Source organism: Mytilus galloprovincialis, chromosome 6, assembly GCF_965363235.1.
Source record: "Mytilus galloprovincialis chromosome 6, xbMytGall1.hap1.1, whole genome shotgun sequence".
Taxonomy (NCBI): domain Eukaryota; kingdom Metazoa; phylum Mollusca; class Bivalvia; order Mytilida; family Mytilidae; genus Mytilus; species Mytilus galloprovincialis.
The window spans coordinates 45274522-45282855 of NC_134843.1; the positions used below are offsets into that span (position 1 = coordinate 45274522).

General features: G+C 34.3%; 1 pseudogene; it reads right to left on the minus strand.

Annotated features, from left to right (window-relative positions):
- Positions 1-344: 344 nt before the first annotated feature.
- Positions 345-7459, minus strand: LOC143078598 (uncharacterized; annotated as a pseudogene).
- Between the last annotated feature and the right edge of the window lie 875 nt (positions 7460-8334).

The window sequence follows — 8334 nt, forward strand, 5'->3', positions numbered from 1 at the left end:
AGAAATGAAAGCAAACACTTCAATATTATAATATTTTCACATAAATAATAGAAAAGGTTCGCTTCCTCTACATGAAAATGTGATTTTATTGAATTTTACAAAAATATTTCTATTTTTAACATAGCTTCTCTCATTTTATTTTTTTTCAGTATTTTCCGTGTCTCCCTTAAATGTTACCATGGAGCCATTGTTCAAGATTTTTCAATACCATGATAATTTACGGTATTTTGAATTTGTGACAGACAAATGAACTATGAAAACAAATGTTATTACTGTTCTTCTTCCGTTAATACCCATATATCAAAACCACATATTATTCTCATAATAATAATAACAAGAAATAGTAAAGTGCAATACCACACGACAGAGCCGATGGCTGGTTTAATTACCATTTAATAATAATATATCTCATGTACATAATATAAACATCTTTATAATGTCCTCGTATAAATATGTAAATAGTTCATTCAGTGAACCCACACATGTAAAGCAAAATAATCTCTTAATGCATGATACAAAACCTATGAAAACCGTAGTATTAAAAAATAAACGTGACCGATCGAGTGGACCCTGTCGTGCCGAATGATTTAACCGCCACATCAGATGAAACACATAACCTAAAAACGCCACCTATGGGCAGACAATTCAGAAGAAAATAATTTCATACTAATTCATAAATTCAAACGATTGAAATTATATTTCTTCTTCCGTTAATACCCATATATCAAAACCACATATTATTCTCATAATAATAATAACAAGAAATAGTAAAGTGCAATACCACACGACAGAGCCGATGGCCGAAACACAAAGAACGGGAAAATTTTTAAGAAAGTTTTATATCATGCAATAAAAGAATTCAAAATTCAAGCAATAAATCTATAACCCTAAATTTTTGGAGACTTTAAGCAAATCTTCTAATGAGTCCTTAACATAACCATCTTTGGCCGTTTCAGAACGCCATCTACCGTGCCTCTTAAAAAGGCGGTCTGGTAAACCCAAATTAGCACAAACACTAGCACCCCCAGACCTCAAACTGTGCAATCCATATCGCTTTATGTTATGAACAAAAGGCTTGAAAGCCTCAATAAAGAGCTCACGCATCCTTGAATACGACAAAGGGGTATTTTCTTTACGCAAAACATAGGCATCTTTACATTTTGTTAGATTTCGAAAAATAAACTCATCAGAATCACATGAAATATCAGCCCACTGCAAATATAATTCCATGTTTTTAACGGGACACTTATTTGCATGTGTACGAATTTCCATCTCTATATACATCTGTTTTACTATGTTGTATTAGAATTGACATATAACACTCTAAAATAACTATATCACTTCTTCTAATATTAAGCATCTCAGAAACTCTTAAAAAACCAGCAAATGCAGTGAAACACGCTCAAATTATACGTTGATTATACAAGTTACCAAAAAGGAAACATTAATAATGAAAATCATTTAAAATCATTACAATCATCTTAATACTACAATCTAAATGTCACTGTAATATTTGCCACTGTCAACACAAACACACAAGAAATCCATGTTAAATAACATTCTATAAGAAAAGATCAAGAGAGATCTATAATACTTGCTCACATCAAAATGAGCTAACTGGATGAAAAATCCATCCGTAATGCTAACATGCGAAAAGTTAAATCAACATTGCCAAATATGGCCTTCTTACTCTTACCAGCTATATAAGCATTTTTGTAAGTAGGAAGATCTATAAAATTTATCACCTCAGAAATAAACCCATCACCAAAAGGACAAAGCATTGGCCAAAAACTGGCAGAGGGCCAGTAAGGTAAAATTAAAGTACCAACAGCTTTACACTGCCGCATAAACATCAATACACGTGAGATCAAAGAAACAGGTGGAACAAATAACCCGTTGATCCCTCGCCAATCAACCGTGAACGCATCAACACCTGATGAATTCACATTCCAAAATCTGGAATAAAAAACGTGCAATTTAAAATTGTCGTCAGAGGCAAACCAATCAACCTCGTGAGGTCCCCAAAGGGATTCAACTATCTGAAATACAAATTCAGAAATAGCCCAATCATCTGAATCAATAATTCTACTTAGATAATCAGCTCTCTCGTTCTCAGTACGTGGGATCCATACCATATCTATATTAACATTGTGTTTAATACATGTGCTAAAAATGTCTAAAGCTAACTTTTGCAGAACTGATTTAGTGCTCCCTTTACTAACAATGCTAACAACATTTTGATTGTCAGTAAACCATTTTACATTCTTGCCATTTAAAAAGTTTATAAGCGACAAAAATACATTTTTCACCGCAGTCAACTCCTTCCATGTAGAACTAGTAGAAACTTCAGATTCTAACCCCGTACCATGGGCAATATTATATGGGTTTTCCACGATATAACCACCGTAACCCGTATTACTTGCATCACTATATACAATAGTCTGCCAAGATACATCAGTCTTAAAAGGTTTAACATTGGCTTCATGTAAATTAAACCTCCAAAAATTAATTTGATCAATACTGTCTACAGATAAATGTATATAACTGTTCCATGAATGAACACTATTAATGTCAATAGACAAATGTTTAGTCATTAAATATACTATATTGCCTATAACGGGAGACGTAGATATAATCTGTCCTACCAAGGAAGCTACCTTCCTTACAAATACTTTACCACTTTTGGTTAAACACAAATCAATATCTGAAATGGTACTCATAATCTTATCAATACGATTGTCAGGGATAGTAAAAATGCCTTTATCTGTATCAATATGAGTGCCTAAAAAAGTTAGATTTTTAGTAGGTGTCCACATGACTTTTCGGCTTTAGGTACAAAACCGCTACTAATTATGTCTTTTTTAACCTGTATAGACATTTGAGTACACAATTCCTTATCATCATGTACACCAAGCCCATCGTCCAAGTACATAATAATCTGCTTGCCTTCTCTTCTCCACTTTTTAATAAGTGGTCTAGTTAGTTTGGTAAATATGTAACAAGCCGTACTGAGACCAAACGGTAATACTAGAAATTTGAAATATTTTTTAACACCGTTTAATTCCCATGCAAAACCTAGATATTTAGTGTGAGGCGGGAAGATATCGACGTGATGATATGCAGAATGAACATCATACTTAAAAATATATGAATGTGCATTAATATAATGTTTTGCAATACGCATATCTTCAAATTTTACGCTCTGCTTCCATAAATGTCTGTTAATTTCTCTCAAATCCAAAATTAACCGTTTTTTGTTGTTTGACTGAACAGCAACAGTTAAAGGATTCACAACAAATGGAATATCTTATGTCTCCACAATTAAACCTCTAGCTAATAAATCGTTAATAGCCGATTTTACAAAATCTGCATTCACAGTGTACAAGCGGACAGCGACACAAAACGGAAGTTGCTGATCTGTCCGACGGCGATCGGCTCGTTGTTTTTCAAAAAAATATAGAATATCAACACAAAGTGTCCCATAATGGATTGTTCAGCAGCTCAAGGTAAGTGAATAACTACAATGATGTATTTTTGACCATTTAAAGCTTATTTTATGCTTTTAGCATCAACCGTCTTTTTAAAATAACTCCTGATCATGAAGAGGGGTCAAAATTTTGCGATTTTTCGAGTCATAAATCTTAACAAAACTCCGAAAATTCAAACATTTTCAAGATTTTTAATCGATACATAGTTGAATAATCATATTCCGCATACACACACAAAAGTTTGGTTCATTTTTTTTTATTATATTGTCACAATTGAATCTTTTCTATTCAAAGTGTACTGTCCGCCTCGTTGCCACCGTATGTTTTCATACTGTCCGATTCGTTGGTCATATTCATGATCGATATCTTAAGCAAAAGTAAGATTGAAACATGCAATTTATCCACATTTAAACTTTATTCAACACAGATACTGTCTATGATTATATATGGAAAATATTTATAGATTATATATTCAGCTTGGATCTCGTGTCAATTAAAGGGGGACATTGGTCACTCTTCCAGAACCTTTACTCATGTCTGCTGCTCGTATTCATCGTTTGCGGACCTTGTTGTTAGATTCTAACTAGGGTTCCCAACCCCGGACCCCCGACCGCCTGGATCCGCAACTGCCTAAGCGATTACAAATACATGTATTAAGTAACGTGAATGTATTCATATTAATTTATTTAATCGATGATTTGTACATAAGAATTGAATAATAACTCATACAGAATAAATGCAAGTTATGATAAAAAATTTAACAAGAAAGGCTTCACCGCATACTTCATGTTAAATGTGTGTATATAAGTATTCTTACCTCTACTAAGGCAATAGGAAAACAAACTCATGGACCATTCAAGTACACCGTAACTTTTCAATTGATTCTTTTTGACTTGAATTCCAAGCCATGAGATTTGTTTGATTATTGGTGAAATAAGACGCAAACTGGGTGTAAGAAACTATTGTTTTGATTTTCTGTGTCAAACGTTTATAAATATAAAAAAGAAGATTTGGTGTAATTGCCAATGAGACAACTCTAAACAAGAGAACAAATTAAATGACACAGAAATGAACAACTATAGGTCACCGTACGGCCTTCAACAATGAGCAAAGCCCATACCGCATAGTCAGCTATAAAAGGCCTAGAAATAACTTTTGTTGCATGGTTGTATTTTTCATGAAAAGTTATTACCCCTATTTATGTTTTTGAGTGATAAAAATAACAATGTTCCACATGAATGTATGAATAAATATACCATAAAAATCACCTACGTGCCCCATTTTCCTAAAACAAACTAGAGAAACGTATATTAAATTTTCATGTGCATGCATTAACAATGCTTTTTATATGTAATAATCAGTAACATTTTATAAATGTTGATATTTCCTAGGAAATCGGTCATGAATGTGGATAAATTGCATGTTTCAATCTTACTTTTGCTTAAGATATCGATCATGAATATGACCAACGAATCGGACAGTATGAAAACATACGGTGGCAACGAGGCGGACAGTACACTTTGAATAGAAAAGATTCAATTGTGACAATATAATAAAAAAAAATGAACCAAACTTTTGTGTGTGTATGCGGAATATGATTATTCAACTATGTATCGATTAAAAATCTTGAAAATGTTTGAATTTTCGGAGTTTTGTTAAGATTTATGACTCGAAAAATCGCAAAATTTTGACCCCTCTTCATGATCAGGAGTTATTTTAAAAAGACGGTTGATGCTAAAAGCATAAAATAAGCTTTAAATGGTCAAAAATACATCATTGTAGTTATTCACTTACCTTGAGCTGCTGAACAATCCATTATGGGACACTTTGTGTTGATATTCTATATTTTTTTGAAAAACAACGAGCCGATCGCCGTCGGACAGATCAGCAACTTCCGTTTTGTGTCACTGTCCGCTTGTACACTGTGGCATTATTCAAAGCTGATAAATTATTAGATAAACAAGTCGATATAGGATTGGAATAGAAAGGTAAAATATAACCATGTCTAATAGTATCTATAATAAATTTAGGAGCACCAATATCTATCCAAAATTGTATGTTTTTTCTAAGTCTACCTTTCACAATTATATCAGATTGACCTAGTTCGTATTCAAAATAATTATTGGTCAAATTGCCATCAATATGATTATCTACTAAATTGTCATGTGAAAGTTCAAGATAATTAAAATACTCCTCTTTTAAAAATTCACTGGGGCCTGGTTTGGGTTGCCAGGGGCGTAGCTAGGTTTTAGATCAACTGTAGGCACAAATCGGCAGGGGGTCTGGGGTCGCTCAAGGCCCCTTGCAGGTCCAGGGCGGAGCCATGGTAGGGGGTTCAGGGGCCGGGGCTATCCCCCCGACGGAAAACGGTTTTCAGCATTTTAGTTGCATAATTTTGTGTACAAAAATATCATATTTACTGGTTTTTATCATGATAATATTCATGAAGAAAAGTTCGAAGAATAATGAATAATATAACATTAACACATGAATTAACGTAGTACAAACAAAACTCTGGAAAAATATGCCCAGTGTAGATCAGACTAGTTTTAGATTGAGGCCCACAGAGGGTCAAAGGAAGATTTTCAACTTTTTTTTAACTCAAATTTGGGCAAAAATTGGTTAAACAAATTTAATATTTCTGAACTTTTATGAATAACTTTCAGATACAGTTTCATACATAAAGACAATGATACATTTACTCAAAGTCAAGTCGACGGTTTTTTCTGCCGATAAAATCATTTATACTCGCATCAACATCAACATTGAGGTGTCGGTGGATATGAAGAAGAGATAGATTTGAAAGTCGCTCGTCTCCCATTGTCTATCTCAGGTAGGATTTGACGCGTCTCATCGCACTGAAGGATTTTTCACTAGTTGCCGATGAAACAGGCATTGTCAATAAAATCCAAATAATCCTATACACTGAAGGTACAGATCGGCGTTTGTTACGTTACGGACACAAAGAAGTCTATCTGGTCTGTTGTCTTCAATACGCCAACGGGCTTTCCATCATGCTATCTCATCTTCAAATTCTCACGGTTTTTTCACCTAAATCCGAACGGTAAGAGTTGTAAATTTTGTCTGCTATTTCTGGAGTCAAGTTCCCTAATTTGGCAATAATACGCATTAGAATTAAAATGTTTATTTTTTTTTTTTTTTTTTTTTTTTCCAAAAGGGGTATTATCGGCAAATTTATGTATAGGCACGTGCCTAGTCGAGCCTTAGGTAGCTACGCCCCTGGTTGCTGGTTTACTGCTGTTGACATATGGACAGCTGGACCTGTAGTGTGCGTAGGACCCACAAGAGTAGCATTGTCCCCTCTGCATCTTTCCAGCGTTGAAACCTTGCTGAAGGGGAATTCCATTGAACCAAGGTTGCTGAGGCCCACGAAAGGGCTGCGGAACGAAGTTGGGAGCCTGTCATAATAGAGACTGGTTACTAGCCTTAGTTTTGGAACCATTACCTCTAACCTGCTTGGACTTCCCTTTCTTCTTGCGGACAGCTCTATTGTCAGCTCGGATAATCTTTGCTTCATCCTCGGAGTCGGATGCAATAGGATTAGCATCATATTGCCAAGCGGTATCCCAACCTCCCTCGGAAGTGTCAGCAATTTTGATAAGCTTGTTACGATGCTTGATTTTATCTACGGTAGCTGATAACAAATCTCGTGCGTAATCTACCTTCCCATTGTCTATAGCCCACAAAGTCTGAACAAGATCCTCGAGATTTTCAGTATTGAAGTCAAATTGGATCTTATTACCTTCGTATTTCCATTTATAGGAAGCGTCTGTTTTAAGTTTCTTGACCTGGGATTTCATTAACTGATTGGCCCCCTGCAACTCTTCTCTTAATCCACCAATTTTCTCCGCAACTTTGGCGTCAATAATTGCCTCGATATCTTTACTCTGTTGGTTTACAGCTGTTAAAACAGTTCTCAACGATATATCTGGCTCACCTTCACTATCCATGATTAAATTCGAATGTACTTAAATCGACAAAACACAACTAGAACAATAAACGTGACCGATCGAGTGGACCCTGTCGTGCCGAATGATTTAACCGCCAAATCAGATGAAACACATAACCTAAAAACGCCACCTATGGGCAGACAATTCAGAAGAAAATAATTTCATACTAATTCATAAATTCAAACGATTGAAATTATATAAATGTGATTTTTTTCAAGATTTGTTTAAGCCTTTAAGGACACGCTAAGTTTTTCATCAATTTCTATCAAGTTGCCCGTGTCTCCCCAAAATGTTACCACGTCCAAATTGAACGATTTTTACACGGAACGTCAATGTAACGTTATATATATAGTTTTATTTCCCATTTACTGAAAGTGTAGCATTTGCCACGTTCTGTGTAACTTAGTGATATTATTTTGGGAGATAGTTTTTTAATATTTTTTTTAATCAACAAGATAATTTGACTTCCATCAAAATTTTTAAGCCATGTGCTGATCTTAAAAGCGTCGAAGTTTTCGGATAAACGAAAGTATCATGCAAAAGTTTAGGTATTTTTAATGCAAAAGAATTGCATTTTATACAAAATGACATAGAAATTAACAACTATAGGTCACCGTACGGCCTTCAACAATGAGCAAAGCCCATACCGCATTGTCAGCTATAAAAGCATGATTGAATCATGATTCTCTTGATATGATCCCGCGATTTTCATGAGTGAATTTACATGTAAATTTATCAATTATGACTATAAATTTTCGGATGAATATATATATATATATATATATATATATATATATATATATATATATATATATATATAGCGCAAGCTTTAATAATACGGAAGCTTTCGTTTTCGGAACCTAGTTATAGATATG